Source organism: Aquarana catesbeiana, linkage group LG10, assembly GCF_042186555.1.
Source record: "Aquarana catesbeiana isolate 2022-GZ linkage group LG10, ASM4218655v1, whole genome shotgun sequence".
Classification (NCBI taxonomy): Eukaryota; Metazoa; Chordata; class Amphibia; order Anura; family Ranidae; genus Aquarana; species Aquarana catesbeiana.
The window spans coordinates 255,705,190-255,725,963 of record NC_133333.1 but is presented as its reverse complement, the minus strand read 5'-3'; positions in this window follow the sequence as shown (position 1 = coordinate 255,725,963).

The following is a 20,774-nucleotide window of genomic DNA, read 5'->3' as shown; positions in this document are numbered from 1 at the left end:
CTTGCAATAAATATTTTACCTTGCAACTGGTATACTATGATGTAATTATATGTATGACCATTACATAACTATAGATTGTTTGTTTTTCTACAGTTTATATGAATCAATAATATCGTGTCTAGCCCTGATGAAGCGAATAGTTCTTTGCGAAACATGTTGGCTGATAGTCACGTATGAATTCTGAAACGTACTACTGTATGGTCATACTTTCTTTTAAATGTATTGTGTCATATATTTTCTTTTTGATAATGTAATTAAAATTCGTATATTTTTATTAATTTGATTGGTCTCTACCTACTATTAATGGACAGAGTGCTTCCCGGTAAAATCCCATTTTTTGGAGGAGATCCGTCTCCTTTCTCCTCCCTTTTCTATACTATATGGTTATTAGGGATTGGGAGATCTGTCTGAACTATCCCCTGGCCATAGTCCAACCACTCATATCTTTCAAGTATATCATTAGAGATTCTCACTGTGTGCAATCTGTCTACGCTCGTCCCACCCCCTCCCTATCCCCTCTAGGCTGCAGATGGGCATTGATCAGGCTGCATTGATGGCAATTGTGGGGCTGCTGCATTGATGGCAATTGTGGGGCTGCTGCATTGATGGCAATTGTGGGGCTGCTGCATTGATGGCAATGGTGAGGCTGCTGCATTGATGGCAATGGTGAGGCTGCATTGATGTGGACTGATGAGGCTGCAGATGGGCACTGACCCTTATTTTGCTTCAAAGTTCCTTATTTCAAATTTAAGTTTTTTTCCTGAAACTTCCCTCTTAAAATGAATGTGCGTGTTATACGCCAATAAATACAGTATATATATATGTATATATAGCCCTATGTGTTTTCTATATCTGTCTTATAATATTAATATATATATATATATATATATATATATATATATATATATATATATATATATATATATATATATATATATAATGATATATATGATATAATATAATACACTCTTCAAATATGCTTTAAAATGCATGGTTTTCCCCTTTTTGCGCTGTGCTGGGCTGGGCACTAGTTTTACGTCGGCTGTTTGAAGAGAAATACCGTTGTTATGGCTGCAGCTAACTACCGTAACCCCCCGGTATCCTCTTCTTCAGCGGGTGGTCCGCTACAAGATAAAAGTGGTCTCTGCGGCGGATACGCCGCAAGATCACTTTTATCGGAGGCATGAGAGGGGGCCACCCCAGTCCCGCCACTCTGGTGCCCTCCGCCGCTTACCGGAGCCAGCGGCGGCGGCTATCCGGTCCTCTCTCATGCTAGGTATGGAGACGAGTGAGGGGAAGATGGCCCCCATCCATCTCCATACCATAGCAGGGCGGAAGCGACGTCAAAACGTCACTTCCGCCCATAGGTCTTAAAGGGACATTTTTGGGGGTTTTTTTTTTTAGAATGACATCTTTTTTTTTTGTGCATTTTAGTGTAACTATGAGATGTGAGGTCTTTTTGACCCCCAGATCTCATATTTAAGAGGTCCTGTCATACATAGTTACATAGTAGGTGAGGTTGAAAAAAGACACAAGTCCATCAAGTCCAACCTATGTGTGTGATTATGTGTCAGTATTACATTACATATCCCTGTATATTGCGGTCATTCAGGTGATTATCTAATAGTTTCTTGAAGCTATCAATGCTCCCCGCTGAGACCACCGCCTGTGGAAGGGAATTCCACATCCTTGCCGCTCTTACAGTAAAGAACCCTCTACGTAGTTTAAGGTTAAACCTCCTTTTCTTCTAATTGTAATGAGTGGCCACGAGTCTTATTAAACTCTCTTCTGCGAAAAAGTTTTATCCCTATTGTGGGGTCACCAGTACAGTATTTGTAAATTGAAATCATATCCCCTCTCAAGCGTCTCTTCTCCAGAGAGAATAAGTTCAGTGCTCGCAACCTTTCCTCATAACTAAGATCCTCCAGACCCTTTATTAGCTTTGTTGCCCTTCTTTGTACTCGCTCCATTTCCAGTACGTCCCTCCTGAGGACTGGTGCCCAGAACTGGACAGCATACTCCAGGTGCGGCCGGACCAGAGTCTTGTCATGCTTTTTTCTATTACAAGGGATGTTTACTTTCCTTGTAATAGGGATAAAAGTGACCCAAATTTAATTTTTTTTTTAAAACAGTGTAAAAATAAATAAAGTAAAGTAAAATAAAAAGGAAAAAATAAATACATTTTTTAAAGCGCCCCGTCCCGGTGAGCTCGCGCGCGGAAGCGAGTGCATACGTGAGCAGCGCCCGCATATGAAAACAGGTATTCAAACCACACATGTGAGGTATCGCCGCGATCGTTAGAGCGAGAGCAATAATTCTAGCCCTAGAACTCCTGTGTAACTCAAAACATGCAACCTGTAAAATTTTTTTAAACGTCGCCTATGGAGATTTTTAAGGGTTTAAAAGTTTGTCGCCATTCCACGAGCGGGCGCAACTTTGAAGCGTGACATGTTGGGTATCAATTTACTTGTCGTAACATTATCTTTCACAATATAAATTAAAAAAATTGGTCAACTTTACTGTTGTCTTATTTTTTAATTCAAAAAAGTGATTTTTGTTTCACAAAGGTTTTTATTGATTGAACAAGTAATCACATAACATCGTTATAAAGGTACATTTGCAGAAAAAGTGGTACATATGACATTTGGATTAAATACATTTTAGGACTAAAAAAGTGATTTTATTTATTATTTCATTATTGGTTTATATCTTGTCTTAGTGATCTTTTCACAAACATTGTGTAATTTTTTTTTTTAAATATAGCAGATAAAAATAAATATATTTCTTCAGTTTCTGACTGCTTGAATAATTTTTTGATGAAAAGTTGAAAACCATGGGCACTTGGGTATTACTCATGGTGCATCGCGGAATCAAATCGAATTGTGGACAGGATAATCGAATTGAATGGTGAGACCAGTGAAGATGCGCACCCCTAATGTTAATACATAAACGCCTATTAGACATCCCTACACTCACCAGAAGAGGAAGAAGTAGCCATAGAGCCCCTTCCAGCCTTGCAAATGTGGCCTGTGCATCCAAGTGGTAATGACCCCTCCCCTCCCCCCGGTCATGAAAGGATTAAATAAAAGAGGAAGCAATTCAAATGTAAATATAACAAATTTTTATTGTGTGTTTATGAAAGTATAATTATGGACCTGTACACATTTTTTTTTCCTTTTCCAACTTTATATACTCGGATTAAACCAAGAGTCCTTTGGTAGAATCAATTGGCCAGAAGTGAAGATCTAGTGATCGCCCCATTGGCTGACACACTTTTGACCAAGAGATTCCAAGCCTGCCCACCACGGCAAGGTAGACTCTTCTAGGGCAGGACCTACACTAACTACACTAAGCTACCCTACTGGATGCTAGTCATCCTTTTTCTAATGTTGGATGTATGTTTGTAGTACGGCCTCATCCTATAATCTGTGTGTGCGATCTACTCTCTCCTAATTTGGTTGTGTGTGTGTGTACATCTATCTAAAGCATGGAGCAATTTGGAGTTCATCTTGCCTTTGGTTAAAAAATCTCGGTCCTCCCGATTTGAGGATGAAGGAATCGCATGCTCTGTCCATCTGAGCATACATCTTCAGCCTAAAGATCTCCTTTTCTGGGGTCACCGACTGGCACTATCAGCTCCTCCTCTTCTGGGGTCACCGACTGGCACTCTTCAGCTCCTCCTTTTCTGGGGTCACCAACTGGCACTCTCAGCTCCTCCTCTTCTGGGGTCACCGACTGGCACTCTCAGCTCCTCCTCTTCTGCATCTGCCACCCATAGCAAGCCGTTTGTGGCGCGATCCAGATGCGCTCGTGCCACCCGGAAACGGCACATCTCTGATCGGCAGGAGGGCTCTGTGATTGACACAGCCGTCATGTGATGTAAATAGAGAGCTGGTTGCTAGGAGATCGGCTCTCCTCACTGACAACATCCGTGGATCTCTGCAGCCGGCCGGTGATCAGTGATTATGAGCTGTTTTTTTACAGCTTTTTACACACTGATCACCGGCCCAATGTCCCCACATAATGTAAAACACAAAGTCCCCAAAATACTGTCCACCAAACCACCCCTCTACCTACTCTTCCTAGGCGATAGGTATCAGTATTTGGTATCGGTGAGAAAAAGTATTGGTATTCGGTATTTAAAGAATGGTAATGTTGCATCCCTAACTGAATGTAAACAAAAGAATTGCCAGCAATAAAATTTGAAGATAAATCAGCATGGGGTCCCCCCCAATCCATACTATGCCCATCAGGTCTGGTATGGATTTTAAGGGAAACCTCACTCCAAAAATTAAAAAAATAATTATGTGGGTTCTACCAAAATGAATACCAGAGATTTATCAAAGCATGCAACTTGGCAGGCTAGGAAAGGGAGGGGCGAGCGAGCGCCCAGTCCCCCACCCCCAACCATACCAGGCCACATGTCCTCAACATGGGGGGTGCTTTGGGGTAGAGGGGCTCCCCTCCCCCACCCCGAAAGCACCTTGTCCCTATGTTGATGGGGACAGGGTACTTTGGGGGAGGGGAGCCCCATACCCCAAAGCACCCCCCATGTTGAGGGCATGTGGCCTGGTGTGGTTCAGGAGGTAGGGGGGAAAGGACACTCACTCGTCCCCCTCCCCCCCTTTCCTGGACTACCAGGCTGCATACTCGGATAAAGGTCTGATATGGATTTTGGGCCTCCAAAGCATTATTTTTTTAATTTTGGCGTGAGGTTCCCCTTAAAATCCATACCAGACGCTAAGGGCCTGGTATGGATTTGGGGGGGGGGGGACCCCCACGCTGATTTATCTTATCCTAAAATTTTAAATTTTATTTTAAAACTCAGCAGCTGCAGTATTTGTAGCTGCTGACTTTTTTTTAAAAAAAATTTGGCGGACCTCCTCTTTAGTCTTAGTCTTCTTCCCTCACTTCTTTTTAGTTGCCACCAGTTCTTTTTCTCTGCAGATTTATCTGGCATCTTTGCGAGTTCTTCTTGCGCCGCTGCGAGTTCTTGTTCCCTCGCCGCCAGTTCTCTTTTAGTTACTGATAGTTCTTCTTTTATCGCTGTGACTCCTTCAACCTCTATGTGTATTTCTATATACTCTTTTTCTTTGTCTGCTAATCTTTTTTGCGTCGCTGTAAGTTCATTTTCCTTCACTGCCAGTTATTCTTTTCTATTTTCTGATAATTTTTCTTGCATCTTTGCAAGTTCTTGTACCCTCACTACCAGTTCTTGCGTCTCTGCAAGTTTTTGTTTAGTCACTGAGAGTTCTTCTTCCATCGCTGCAACTTCTTCCGTCGATGTGTGTCTTTTTTCCATTATTGTGCACACTTCAGTCAGCTGTGTGTGCATTTTGTTCCTCTCAGTGATTCCTCCTTCCATATCTCCGCTTCTTTCATCTTCTTCTGCCATCACGATGCATACTTCATCCTTTGCTGTGCATCTTTCTTCCATCACCGCCGGGACATCTTTTTCCTCTGCGCCTTCCATCTCTAGGACTCCTTCTTCCACCCTCTTTAGCCTGTCCCCCTTTCTTGCTCTGCAGCAGCAACAAATTCTGTGGAGATAAAGAAATGTTATAAGAATGTGTCCATAAACCAGCAACAATTTTCAGAATTAAAAGCCGACGCCACTTAAATCTGTGTTTGATAGAAAACAAATGGTCACACGCCATCACCCCATTTGTTATTGTTACCAGCAGCCTCAGTTCATTCACCCCTCCCCCATAGAACAAATGTTAGAGGTGCTTTAATCTCATGATGACCAGTGAGGGGCTTGTGCTGCTAAACCCCGGGCAATAAGTACAGAAAACAAACCGCCTCGGTCTGATCAACTGCCCACCTATAGGAAAAGTGGTAAATATTGGGAGGGGGGAGGGCTCAGATAAAGTGGGTGATAGCATGAAGACGTGTAATGGAGAAAACCTATGAAGAATGTGCAATAACTTACCTGATGTAACGTACTGCTGCAGTGACTCCAATGATTAGTAGTACAACACCGACTGCAGCAAAGAACAACGCTAATGGAAAGTCCCTCTGCACTTGATCGATGACAATGGTGAAAAAATTCACAACGTGATCAATGACTCGTTTCCCCGTATCATGAGTAGTTGTCTCCATTGTTGGTGTCGTTGTCATTGGCATTGTTGGAGACATCATGGGGACCTCCTCAGTGGAAGTGACTGGAGGGGTCTCCCTTTGTATCTCCACATTGCTCTGCTCCTTCCTGACCGTCTCAGTATCAGCGGTCTCAGTGGAAGGGTCTGGAGGGGTCTCCTGCTGTATTTCCAAGTTTCTTTGGTGCTTCCTGACTGTCTCGGTATCGGCGGTCTTGGGATCTGATAAAATAAAAATAAAGGAAATTCACTTAAATGTCCAAATAATGAGCTACAAAGTTAAACAAACCAGTTTCCATTCATGACTATAAATCTATTCCAAATGTCCCTGATCCAATTGGCTATGACAAGGACAAATCAGGTCTTTTTATTTATTATTTTTTTATTTTTTTTATCTAATGCTTTCCATTGTAGAGGAGAGTCTTGTTGACTCCCCAGATCTCTCCATAAAGAGGACCTGTCACTGCTTATTTCTATCACAAGGGATGTTTACATTCCTCGTGATAGAAATAAAAGGGATCGCTTTTTTTGTAAAGGAACAGTATAAAAATCAAACAAATGTAATATCAATAATAATATACATAAAGTCCCCCCCCCCGTGTTTATGTGCAGTGGTGAACGCATACGTAGGTCGCGCCCACATATGTAAGCGGTGTTCACACTTGTGAGATATCGCCATGAACATCAGAGCGAGGATAATATAGATCTCCTCTGTCCTCTGTAACTTGTATTGTCTATGGAGATTATTAAGTATTGTAGTTTGACATGCCATGTTGGGTATTTACACAACATAAAATCATCTTTCATATATTTACAAATCAGTTAGGGTATATATTGTTTTTTGTTTTGTTTTTTTTTATTTATTATATTCAAGTGTATTCAGGTCCCATTTTAATATAACGATACATCTACTTGTCATTACAATCTGTTATACAAACAAAAATGTCAGGTATCATACAGCTTTACAGCCATAAGGTGTGGTGGGTGCATTAGTTATCTTTTTACAGACTATTCCTTCATTTTCAGCCAGTGATTGGCCAGTAACACTCCTCCTGTCCTAGGGTGGCTACCAGTGGCGGTTGGTGCTCGAAATTTTTTTTTTGGGGGGGGTGCAAACAAACTGAAAAATACTGAACCGTAAATTAATTTGCAATGCCACACAACAGGGTGGGATCGGGACACAGTGCTCTGCGCCCCGAGCCCACCTTATTTTGAAGCCTATTAGAGCCTCTGGCTCTAATCACGTGCTACAAAACACAAACCCCCCCCCCCCGCCTATCCCCGCCGTAGTATTTCATGTGTCCGCTGTCTTGAAAGGGGCCGGGCACATGAATAGGGAGGGCGGTGAAGGTGTCAGAGGGGGCGGCGCCCACAATGTACGGGCTGCCACCGGTGGCTACATTCACTCTGCCACTGTAACTATAGAGGAGCAATGTAGCAACCATTGGACAGCAGCATTGTTAATTTGTGTGTATGTGTCCTTTGCGATAAAGGTTTTTTCAGAAATAAATACCAGCTGACCGTTGTAACTGTCACTTTTGCTGGAGAGCTTGTTTTAGTAATCAGACTTCCTGACAGGTAATAAGCTATTATGGGGGATGGGGGACTCAGGAAAACAAAGACTGCTGCATTACTTATAGTGACAGACTGGACCATAGATGACATTTTTGGTCGTAGTGTCAGTGTCCCTATAGGTGTATAGTGTAATGGTCCCTATAGGCGTATAGTGTAATGGTCCCTATAGGTGTATAGTGTGATGGTTCCTATAGGCGTATAGTGTAATGATCCCTATAGGTGTATAGTGTAATGGTCCCTATAGGTGTATAGTGTAAGGGTCCCTATAGGTGTATAGTCTAATGGTCCCTATAGGTGTATAGTGTGATGGTTCCTATAGGCGTATAGTGTAATGATCCCTATAGGTGTATAGTGTAAGGGTCCCTATAGGTGTATAGTATAAGGGTCCCTATAGGTGTATAGTGTAATGGTCCCTATAGGTGTATAGTGTAATGGTCCCTATAGGTGTATAGTGTAATGATCCCTATAGGTGTATAGTGTAACGGTCCCTATAGGTGTATAGTGTGACGGTCCCTTTAGGTGTATAGTGTAATGATCCCTATAGGTGTATAGTGTGATGGTCCCTATAGGTGTATAGTGTAATGATCCCTATAGGCGTATAGTGTGATGGTCCCTATAGGTGTATAGTGTAATGGTTCCTATAGATGTGTAGTGTAATGATCCCTATAGGCGTATAGTGTAATGATCCCTATAGGTGTATAGTGTAATGATCCCTATAGGCGTATAGTGTAATGATCCCTATAGGCGTATAGTGTAATGATCCCTATAGGTGTATAGTGTGATGGTCCCTATAGGTGTATAATCTAATGATCCCTATAGGTGTATAGTGTAATGGTCCCTATAGGGACCATCACACTATACACCTATAGGGACCATTACACTATACACCTATAGGTGTATAATCTAATGATCCCTATAGGTGTATAGTGTAATGGTCCCTATAGGTGTATAGTGTAATGGTTCCTATAGGTGTATAGTGTAATGATCCCTATAGGTGTATAGTGTGATGGTCCCTATAGGTGTATAGTGTGATGATCCTTATAGGTGTATAGTGTAATGATCCTTATAGGTGTATAGTGTAATGATCCCTATAGGTATATAGTGTGATGGTCCCTATAGGTGTATAGTGTGAGAAGTGATGATGAGATACAGTACATCAGATTGTAATGACCAGACGTCTCCTGTGTTGATGATTTTTAGGTATAAGATGTGTGTTTGGGGAAGAAAACTGGCAGGGAAAGGGTTATTAGATTACCCAGCAACCCAAAAGTACTCTGAGCTGTACCTGCCCAGCCTGGTCCTCAGTAGACCCCCCTCCCCCCCAAAGCAGGAGAAGACCGCCATAGAATGAACAATAAACCAAAACCTGTAACACTTACCAGTCACGTGAATGATGACTTTCTTGAATGGGTGACGTGGGACGTTGTCCACGGTGAGGCGGACCTCGTAGGTTCCGCTGTCTCTTTGCAGGACCGGGCTGATGACCAAGGAACAATCCTCTTGATCTGAGTGGGTCAGACCCAGATGAAACCTTTCACTTTGGTCCTCCTGCCGGTTGATAATATCTTGGTACAGGATAGGTGAGAAGGGACCGTCTCCTTCCGGAATCATTCCCCACTCGATCCTAACACTACTTGCACCAGAGAGATGATTGGTGGTGACCGCACATGGGATCACTACTTTAGAGCCGGTTGTAGCATTCAGATGGGTGTATATTGGTCGGGCATGAGCGTATTCTACACCACATGCCAGGTACACACAGCAGAAAACAACTACAAACGCTTTAAAAAGGCTCATTTTCCAAATTTGTCACAAAGAATAGAGAAAAGTGACAAAGAATTAAAGATTTTTATCTTATCTATAAGTATTCGCTTAGCTAATCAGAAAAAATCTGAATATTTGCTTAACAAATTGAATGAGGATTCTCAGAACAGCTCACAGGTGTGCTCTGTACAAGAGTCTAGCTCAAACATGAACTACACACAGCAGGGAGGCTGATTATATCAGCTGAGAAATGTCTCCACTATGATGTAAATGTCTCCACTATGATGTCATCAGTGGCAGTTAGGATGAACCTCGCTTAACCGCACTGCTGCAAACTGCTTGTTCCTGCCAGCAGCACTGCATTGCAAATGTAATGTCAACCAAGGGTTAGTTTTCTCATGTTGTTTGTCCCAATGTATGACTGCTGGAGAGTGAATCCCTACATTTCACTACATAGAGGTGTATGGGGGGGGGGGATTTTATCTGCTTGTCCAATGTTTAAATCTCACTGATTTCAGCTAAAAAGAAATCCAACATTTTTGTTTAGCTGGCCAAAATTAACGATCACTTAATAAATATAAAATATAAATAAATATATAAAAATAAAATGTCTGGAGATGGGGGTTGGGACTGGACTTTATCTGCTTGTCTTTCATTTTCAGATCTCACTGACCTGAGCTAAAAATAGATCCAGTGATTTGTCAGTTGGCCAAAATTACCGGTCACTTTGTTGGAAATAAATCAGCGTTTTTATCTCGGTGTGTTGGGTTTGTGAATTAAAGGCCAAGTTCACCTTTTCCTGAAAATGACCAATACAGTCCAGGGAGACGCTACAACACACCGCCCAGCTACATTCATTGTTCATTAACCCCTTAGTGACTGGTGGTAAAACACAGGAGAACACAATTTTGTAGCTCTGACATGTGTTAGTAAAACTGTACATATTAGTGGGAATGCTTCCGCAGTCCCACTATTGTTATTCAATTTTATTTATTTTTATTTTTATTAGTGGGAATGCTTTAGCAGTCCCACTATTTTTATTTGATTTTATTCATTTTTAATTTTATTCCGTACGTCTTTTGGCTCTACGTAACTTCTGCATACTTTCAGCTATTAAAACCATTCAACTATTAAAATGTCCGTCTCTTTTAGCTGATGTGTGCTCTTTTTCAACTTTTTTTCTACCATTTATACTTTTTAAAATATTAAGCTTTTTAACACTTTTTTTTTAACATTGAAGTCAATGGGAGCATGCTCCAGATCCTTAAAATCTTCTTCCGCTCCCAAAAGTTTCAGCTCCTTCATACTTTCACCTACAGATGCCAAACAAACTTTAAAACGTTCACAAAATATTCAGCTATCTGGCTATATCTTTTCAGTTTGATATCTTTTACAGTTTTTGTGAAAAAGCTGTTTAAGTTTAGTGATCATTTCAGGACATTTCATTTTAACGGCTTTTGTTGCCATGGTTACCGAAGCTTCTGTTATACACAGTGATGGGTGGTGGGGGAGGCGGCTGGAGCATCTCAGCTCTGATTACAGAGCCCGGGGGAGGGGGGACAGACACACCATGTACTGATTTATAATAGAGGAATATGATGGGCCGGTTTTGATGGTGGCAATATGATGGTGGCAATATGATGGGGCAGTTTTGATGGTGGCAATATGATGGGGCAATTTTGATGGGGCAGTTATGACTGTGGCAATATGATGGGGCAATTTTAATGGGGGCAGTTTTGATGGGGCAATATAATGGGGGCAGTTTTGATGGTGGCAGTATGATGGGGCAGTTTTGATGGGGGTAATATGATGGGGCCGTTTTGATGGGCCAATTCTGATGGGGGCAGTTTTGATGGTGGCAATATGATGGGGCAGTTTTAAAGAGGGCAGTTTTGATGGTGGCAATATGATGGGGCAGTTATGACTGTAGCAATATGATGGGGGCAGTTTTGATGGTGGCAATATGATGGGGCAATATGATGAGGCAGTTTTGATGGTGGCAATATGATGGGGCAATATGATGAGTCCGTTTTGATGGTGGCAATATGATAGGGCAAATTTGATGGGGGGCGTTTTGATGGTGGCAATATGATGGGGCAGTTTTGATGGGGGGGGCGTTTTGATGGTGGCAATATGATGGGGCAAATTTCATGGGGGCCGTTTTGATGGGGCAATATGATGGGGCAGTTTTGATGGGGGGGCGTTTTGATGGTGGCAATATGATGGGGCAAATTTCATGGGGGCCGTTTTGATGGGGCAATATGATGGGGCAGTTTTGATGGGGGCCGTTTTGATGGGGCAATATGATGGGGAAGTTTTGATGTATAAAAATTCTTCACATTTCACAGTTAAACGCACAGCTAACTTCTTTTGTAAATCGCTGACATGCCCACATTTTTAAGTTTATCAACATAAATTTTATACCGATACGTTCACAAAGGCCGTGTGTCTTTAACGGTGAAGTCGCTGTTTCCATAGCATGTACTGTTGTGGATTTATTAAGGCTTGTTTGAAGGGTTCTCTCACACTGTCTCTCACTTAAGCAGCTAGCAGATAGGGAGATGCTATTCAGCATTCCCACCCATTTTCCCCAGGAAATGCATTTTCTAGTTAGCACTGATAACTGTATTGGTGTCACTGGTCCCCAAATGTGTCACTTAGTGTCAGATTTATATATAAAATAGTCAAAAATATGAGAGTTACAAGAAAACGCTAAAGATGTGAAAACATGAGGATGAAATAAAATAAGGTGCACTATATACAATTCTCATTTGACTGAATAGAATGTCAAAAGACTTCTAATATAGTGGAGATGTAGGACATAGGAAAAAACATACTCAAGAGTGTTTTTAAACAGGTATCTTAATGGACAGACATTGCAATAGTCACCTTAGTAGATTAAATGTAGGTCAACTCAAGTGCCCGCGGCACAGTGGTGTAGTGGATAGCACTTTTGCCTAGCAGTAAGAAGGGTCGCTTGTTCGAATCCCAACCACGACACTACCTGCCTGGAGTTTGCATGTTCTCCATGTGCCTGCGTGGGTTTCCTCCGGGTACTCCGGTTTCCTCCCACACTCCAAAGACATGCTGGGAGGTTAATTGGATCCTGTCTAAATTGTCCCCAATATGTATGACCTTAGATTGCAAGCTCCTTGAAGGTAGGGACTGATGTGAATGTACAATGTATATGTAAAGCGCTGCGTAAATTGATGGCACTATAGAAGTACCTGAAATAAATAAGTGCCCGTAAGGCGATCATAATTCACTGAATATTTAAATGTAATCCAGGCATTCCAGGTATTATAGTAATGTTTTATATGGTCATTTGACATGTTCAAATGCCTCGTACACACGATCGGATTTTCCAACGGAAATGTTCGATGACAGGCTGTTGGCGGAAAATCCGACCGTGTGTACGCTTCATCGGACAATTGTTGTCGAATTTTCCTGCGGAAAAATGTTGGCAAGCAGGTTTTAAAATTTTCTGCGGACAAATGTGTGTTGTTGGATTTTCCGAGCGTGTGTACACAAGTCCGTAGGACAAAAGTCCAAAGTACAAACACGCATGCTCGGAATCAAGGACGAGTCGGAAGCGGTCGGTCTTGTAAACTATCGTTCGTAATTGAGTATCAACATTCGTGACGTGGAAAATTATGAAATCTCCAAATTCAGCGCACAATTCTCTTATTGCAAACAAATTTTCAAAGGTTTTTTTTTTTTCTAGTGATATCAAGAATAATATTATTGTGCTTTTTTTTTTTTTTTTTTTTTAAGGCAAGTTACTACAACACCATTATCTCGTAGTTTTTAAGATCAAAGATACAACTATGTTGGTGTCCCTTGTTAATTTTACATTGTATTTTTTTAAATGTAACTGCCGACTCCCAAACTATCATTTGAAGTAAAACACAGAGTAATATTCTACACAGTTTTTTTTTATTGTGCATTAAAAAAAGAAAACAAATAAAATTAGACATGTTATCTGCCAATAGAACTTAACTAAAAAGTGCATTCTATGCATCCAAAAATATAAAAAATATACCAAATCAAATCATTATTATTCAACCAAAAATAATAATGTCAAAGCAATAACTCAAAGGCCAATAATAAATAACACGTTATCTCCTCCCATTCCGCAACATGGCTGGTTGATGAACGACCGTTTAGAAACGAACTGAAAAGTGCGAAATGAAAAGCGGGAATCAACACTCACAAAACTTCTACTAACACGAAATTAGCAGAAGGAGCCCAAACGGTGGCGCCAAAGAGCTGAAAAACAACATAGTACATCACTACGTTCGTATTTGTTGGCCAACAATTGTGTGGCCGTGTGTTTGCAAGACAAGTTTGGGACAACGCCCTTCGGAAAAAAGTCCACGGTTTTGTTGGCCAACAATCCGATCGTGTGTCTAACGTCTCTTCCATGGTGTAGATATAATTTATTTCTGAAAGCCAATCTTTTATAGATGGTTTATATGACGTTTTCCAGGATCTAGGGATGAAAATTTTAGCTGCATTGAGCAAATGTTTAACTAGAGATCCTTTATATCGATGAATAGGTTGAGTGGAGATATGGAGAAGACAGAGGGCTGTATCTAGCTATATGTTTGTCTCCGTTATTTCCCGAGTTTGGTCCCAACATATTTTCCCAGAAATCCGAGATTAGAGGACAATGCCACCAAATATGCAGCATTGAGCCTGTGTCAATTATTGCATCTCCGGCACACATCTGTGTTCTGTGGGTACCAGGTGTAGCATACCACTATGTAAGTAGCTTGTATGAGGTTTCCTGCAATCTTGTGCCGATAGAACACTTGTGAGATAGAATACAGGCTTACCCCACTTTTAAGTACACAATGAGGTTTATTTACTTCTGCATAGAAACCAATGAGCTTCCAGGTTTTGTTACCAAAGCCTAATTGAACAAGCTGGGGTTAGAAGCTTGTTGGTTTCTATGCAGAAGTGAGCCTGATTTTGCACTTTCCAGCTTTAGTAAATAAACCCCGTTGTGTACTTAAAAGTGGGGTATGCCTGTACAGGCCTTTCCCCATTGAGAGTTAATGATATCCTTGCCTAAGGCAAATTCTCACTTAGATTTGAAGTTGGATTTCTGCTTATTAATAGAGGCTTGGAGCCAAGAGTAGGCCAGGGAAGTGTTTTTTTTATAAAAATAGAAATATATACCGTATATACTCGAGTATAAGTCGACCCGAATATAAGCCGAGGCACCAAATTTTACCACAAAAAAACTGTGAAAACGTATTGACTCGAGTATAAGCCTAGGGTGAGAAATGCGCAGCTACTGTAAGTGGGAAAGAGGGTCAACAATGCCCATTTGCAGCCTCACTGTGCCCATTTGCAGCCATAGGTCCCCCGAACTTCAAACTCGGTAGTTAAGGGTTCCTAGATGCCCCCTAGCTGCAGCCAAAATTTGGGGTCTCTGGACCAAAAGGCTCCTGAAATGACATTGCTGCAGTTGGACACAGTTGACCGACTTAGGGGCCCTGTATCTCGGGGACACTTGGTACTAGGGACCCCAGATTTAGTGAGCAAACCCAGTGAATATAGCACTACAACATATCCAAAGCTGTGGTTCCTAGAACCAAGTGGCCCCGAGATACTGGGCCCCAAAGTCAGTTCGGAAAATGTCAAGCACTTTTCTGCAGCAGAGAATGACATTTTCCGAACCGACTTTGGGGCCCCGTATCTCGGGTATCTCTTGGGTATGTTGTAGTACTAGTTCCACTGGGTTTGCACACCAGTTTGGGGTTCCTAGCACCAAGTGGCTCCGAGATACGAAAGTCGGAAAATGTCATTTTCTGCTGCAGAGTATAAGCCGAGGGGGGCACTTTCAGCACAAAAAAATGTGCTGAAAAACTCGGCTTATACTCGAGTATATACGGTATATAAAAAAGAAAGAAATTGCGCTAGGTGTGTGGTAAATAAAAAACAGATAAATTAAACCGTGAAGGATATCCTGCTGCTAAGCACTATAACCCTGATATGGGGCACAAAGAAATAAATGTATATATAAAAGTGCAGCGCCGGATAATAAACTAATAATTTAGCAAGTGAACATAATAGATATATTAACATTAAGGTGAAATATGTGTCAAAATCAAAAATATCCAATGAAAAAAATCAGGTGAAAAAAAATTAGGTAAAAAAAGGTCCATACATAAATTAATATGTTAGAAAAAATATGTGCATAATAAACACATAATGTGACAATAAAAAGTTCATAAGTGAAGGTATCCCAAAAAAAGAATTCCAATATAGGAACCAGGATCTGTATACTCCACCGCTTGTGCTGCCCGTCACCTTATAATAGATAATGGAGGCTTACCAAAAAGCCTGCGACCGCACTTCTCAGGGGGGGGTCAAAACAGGCTTAGTAGAAACAGCAAGAACACTGTTAGGGATTCCCAGGTGACCAGCTGGCATCAATAAGGAGTAACTTCCATAGTTCACTTCCAGGGGATGAGTGCTGCGCATCAATGGATGACCAAAGGGACAAAGGCGCACCACTAGACGACCAATGGAACAGGAGCTGCGCACCAATGGATAGCCACTTCCACAGCATACAATGGATTATCCAAGAAAAGAAGGGAAGAAAAAACTCCAGTAGTGCAGAGATTCTGTGTGTAGTGTCTGGGCTCTGCCCCTCAGCCTCGCTATCACCGCCCAGCTCAGGCTTCCATGCACTGCACGCTGCTCCGGCTGCTTGTGTTGCCTGGGTGCCGCACCTGACCGCGGGTGTGCGGAGAGGAGCCGTCTGGGGAGAGGCGCGGTGTGGGAATGGGAGGTAGCCGGGGCTCCGCTCAGTGGTGCTCTCCGGGAAGATGTGACATGGTCCCCCGCACTTCAACTCTTCTCCTCCGCTTAGGAAGTTTCAAATTGTGTGGGAGTCTCAGGCCTCGTACACACAGTACACACAAACGTAGTGACTTACTATGAGAGTATAAAGAGAAGGTTCATTACTCAAGTGTCACCCTTTGGGCCCCCTCTGTTAATTTTGGGTAGAAGTAGAATTTTAAGTAGAAGTTTGGTGAGCGTTGATTCGCAATTTTCAGATCGTACAAAACAAATGCCTTTATAAAATATGTTTGGCATAACTACATCGGTATCACCAGCAAAGCAGCTTCATGATTATCCCATTAAAGAAGATGAGAATTTCAACATTTCATCAATTGCCACGTCATGAATGTTAATTTTAGATTACGAAGGGTAGTTTACAAGACCGAACTCTTCCCAGACGTTTCTTGATTCCGAGCGTGTTTTGACTTTTGTGTGACGATTTCTGTACTGACCATCCGAAAATCGGACGTTGAATTCACATCCGACAAAAATATTATATTCTTCACATGCAGCTTTTGTCTGACGAAAAAGTTGAACCGTCTGTCGAATGCACCGTACTAACGATCCGAAAATCGTCCGACAGCGCTCGCCTTACGAATTTTCCCTTCTGATTTTCGTATCGTGTGTACGAGGCCTTGAAGAAGGATTGTTTCAGTTTGTGGCTAGTAAGATAGCTACGCAACTCTAGATATGTCCATTGAGGAAAACATTGCATATACTCTGGAGAACATCCCTAGACTTGATCTGTCCCGCTTGCATGCAGTGAGAGACTAATAATGGGGAATTCTTGGTAGTGGTGGAGAACGTTTTGTTGTTCCTGGACTGAACTCTGGATTATCAGCAATTCGAGTAAGGGGACCAGGAATTGAAGCTAGATCATAGTTGGTGGAGATCAAATGGAAGATCTGTAATGTGGTGCCAATGAAGGGCTGTTGCTTTGAAGATGGTAGGTAAAAAGATTTTTGGATCCAAAGTAAAAATTTGAGGGGTAAAGGGAGGATGCGTTTTCAATAGCGATCCAGACTTTATTTTGTGCATGGCAGTGCCAGTCTATGAACCTTGTGATATGTGTGGCGTAATAATACCGCCTAAAATCAGGTAAGCCCATGTCATTGGGGGTCATTTACGAAAGGCAAATCCACTTTGCACTAGAAGTGCAAACTACAAGTGCAAAGTGCACTTGAAATTGCACTGAAAGTGGACTTGGAAGTGCAGTCGCTGTAAATCTGGGGGGTAGATGTGAAATGAGGGGAAGCTCTGCTGATTTTATCATCCAATCATGTGCAAGCTAAAATGCTGTTTTTTACTTTCCTTGCATGTCCCCCTCGGATCTACAGCGAGTGCACTTTCAGTGCAATTTCAAGTGCACTTTGCACTTGTAGTGCAAAGTGGATTTGCCTTTAGTAAATAACCCCCATTGTGTTGAACTTTAAAGCGGAGGTCCACCCAAAAAAAAAAAAAAAAAAAGTTAAAAGGCAGCAGCTACACATACTGCACACATACTGCAGCTGCTGGCTTTTATAATAGGACACTTACCTGTCCTGGAGTCCAGCGATGTCGGCACCGCAGCCGATGTTTCCATCACCCTACTGCACATTGTGCGAGGCCCCGCTCCTCTCTCCTACTGGCTCGGTGACAGGGGGAGGAGAAGGAATCCCCGCGGTGACGTCATGGGCCGCGGCTCGGACTCCCGGAAGTGGGAACAGGATACCTGTCAAAGACAGGTATCCTGTCCCCCCTCCCCCCTAAAAGGTTCCAATTGTGGCACCGGGGGGGTCGGAGACAAATAAGCGGAAGTTCCACTTTTGGGTGGAACTCCGCTTTAAACACGTTTTTTAATGAGCCCAAACGAACTGTCGTTGTAGTCGTTTGAAAAAGGTAGAAGGGATTTTAATTGGACGGACATGCATGCAATATAGCAGTCTGGGGAGAATGACCATTTTAACAATTGCTGCTCTTTTCGAAACCACGAAAAGCCTCCTGCATGCCATTTCTTGAGATCGGCTGTGATATTTTTTAACACTGGGGAAAAGTTTTAGTCAAATAAGTCCGCTGGGATGGGGGTAAGCCATATTCTCAAATACTTTAAGGCTTTATTCTCCCAATGAAATGAGCAAGCTTGGCGAGGTAAATTTAAGGATTGATCTGGTAATGAGATGTTCAGAGCCTCAGACTTGCTATATTTTATTTTTAAATTTGAAATATAGCCATAAGTCTTAAAATTTTCTATTAGGTTGGGGATAGAGATATGGGTCAGAAAAAAAAAAGTAGATCGTTGGCATACGCCGCCGTTTTTAATCCCCTTCCTGCCATCTTGAATCAATGGATAGAAGTATTCTGGTTAATAGTGTGGATGAAGGGTTCTAATGTGATGATAAATAAAGGGGTGGGTACATCCTTGCCTGGTACTGTTTTTAATTTTAATAGTATCGGAAAGCGATCCAATTATTTAAATTTTTGCCGTTGGTGAAGAATAAAGTGTAGATATCCAAAGTGATCATCTTGTTTTGAAGGCCAAGATGTTTGCACATGTAGTCCTATGCTACTCGATCGAAGGCCTTCTCCTCTTCAGTAGACAGAAGAAGCCCCTCGATCTTGCCTAGGTGTGAATAAGATTAAGAGCTTTGGTGATGTTATCTCTAGCTTCCCTCCCTGACATGAAGCCGACTTGTTCTGGACCAATAATCTCTTTTAAGAGGGGTCTAAGGCAGTTTGCTAAAAATTTTTTCAAGAAGTTTTAGATCAATATTAGGGAGAGAGATTGGTCTGTAACTTGAGCATTCTTTGGGGTCTTTATTTGCCTTTGATATGACAGTTATGTCTGCCTGTAAAAAAGTTTCAGGTATTTTCTGTTTGGCATATAAGGAATTAAAATTCGCAAGGAGAGGGGCCTTAAAAATATCTATAAATGTTTTGTAATATTGAGATGTTAGGCCGTCTGGGCCCGGACTTTTGCCTGGTTTCAGGTCTTTTTTTTTTTTTTTATATATAATCTTTATTTATCAAAACGTTTTAACAATATTTATAATACATATATATACATCCATGACATGAAACAATTCTATAATTCTTTATCGTGACCGTTATTACATTCTCTATTTCCTTAAAACAACACAATTTATTCAAGGGTGTACATGCATATATTATACCCATCCCCCGTCCTCTCTAACAAAACAATCAAACCCATTCATACCGACACATCAAATGACAGCAATAACAAAAAAAAAAAAAAAAATTTATAATAATTTTCTTTTAGAATTTTCTCTCTCTTTTCCCGGGGACCTCACTTCCTCCTATGTTAAAATTAGAGCTTCTATGCCTTTCTCAGAAGCTTTGAGGAGACTCTGTACTCTTCCCATTTAATCCATATATTTAATATTTGTTCCTTATACCCTTCTTCTATCATCATTCTTACCTCCAGGGCACGCATCTCCGCCATCTCACACTCCCACTCCACTACTGAAGGCATATGTGTGCTCTTCCAATTTCTTGCTATAATGGTTCGAGCCGCTGTCAAAAAATATTTCAAAATTCCCTTTTTTATTTTTTTCACTGATCCTGGGATCATAGATAATACTGCCATCTGTATTCCAGGGTATAGATCCGTCCCTGTCATATCTCTGTATATCTCGAATATTCTCTGCCAGAATGGTTGAATTTCTGAGCAATAGTACCAAATATGTGACATTGTACCCTGAGCTGCATGACACCTCCAACATGTATCCTCATTATCAGGGTTTATTTTATGTAAATCCACAGGACATCTATACCATCTGGCTAAGATTTTATAGTTCCTTTCTTGATGTTTAGCAGATATTGAGAGCTTATGGGTTGCTATGATTGCTTTTTTCCACCTTTCCCTAGGGATTTCCATCCCTATCTCTATTTCCCACTTCTTAATGTAGGGTAATTCCAGTTCTTTGTTCTCTGAATTTAAATATTTATATATCTTAGATAGAACCTGGGTGGGTCTATGTTCCTGCAGGAAAATTTTTTCTAGATCTGTTAGAGGCCTATCTAATACTGATTCCTTTATTAAAGATGTAATATACCGTTGAAGCAATCCATACTGCATCCATTTTGTTTTATGTTCTTCGCCCAATCTATCCAGTGGGAGGAGTGTATTCCCCACCATTGTTTCCACTATCCTGGTATCCTCAGATCTCTTCCATTTAAGAAATGTTTTGGCTTCAAGTGCCAATGGGAATTCTGGGTTACTAAATAATGGGATCATTGGGCCTCTATTGGTAGATCCTATCCCTCTTTTTATCATGCTATCCCATACCTTTAGTGTTGATACCACTAGAGAGGGCATTTCTCCATCTGGCGGTCTTAGCTCTTTTCTAATCCATGGTAATGATTTTAATTTTAAGGCCGTGATCTCTTCTTCAAGCCTCACCCACTGTTTATTATCTCTGCTATGGAACCAATCCACCATTCTTGTAACCAAAATTGCTCTAAGATATAAATCTATATCTG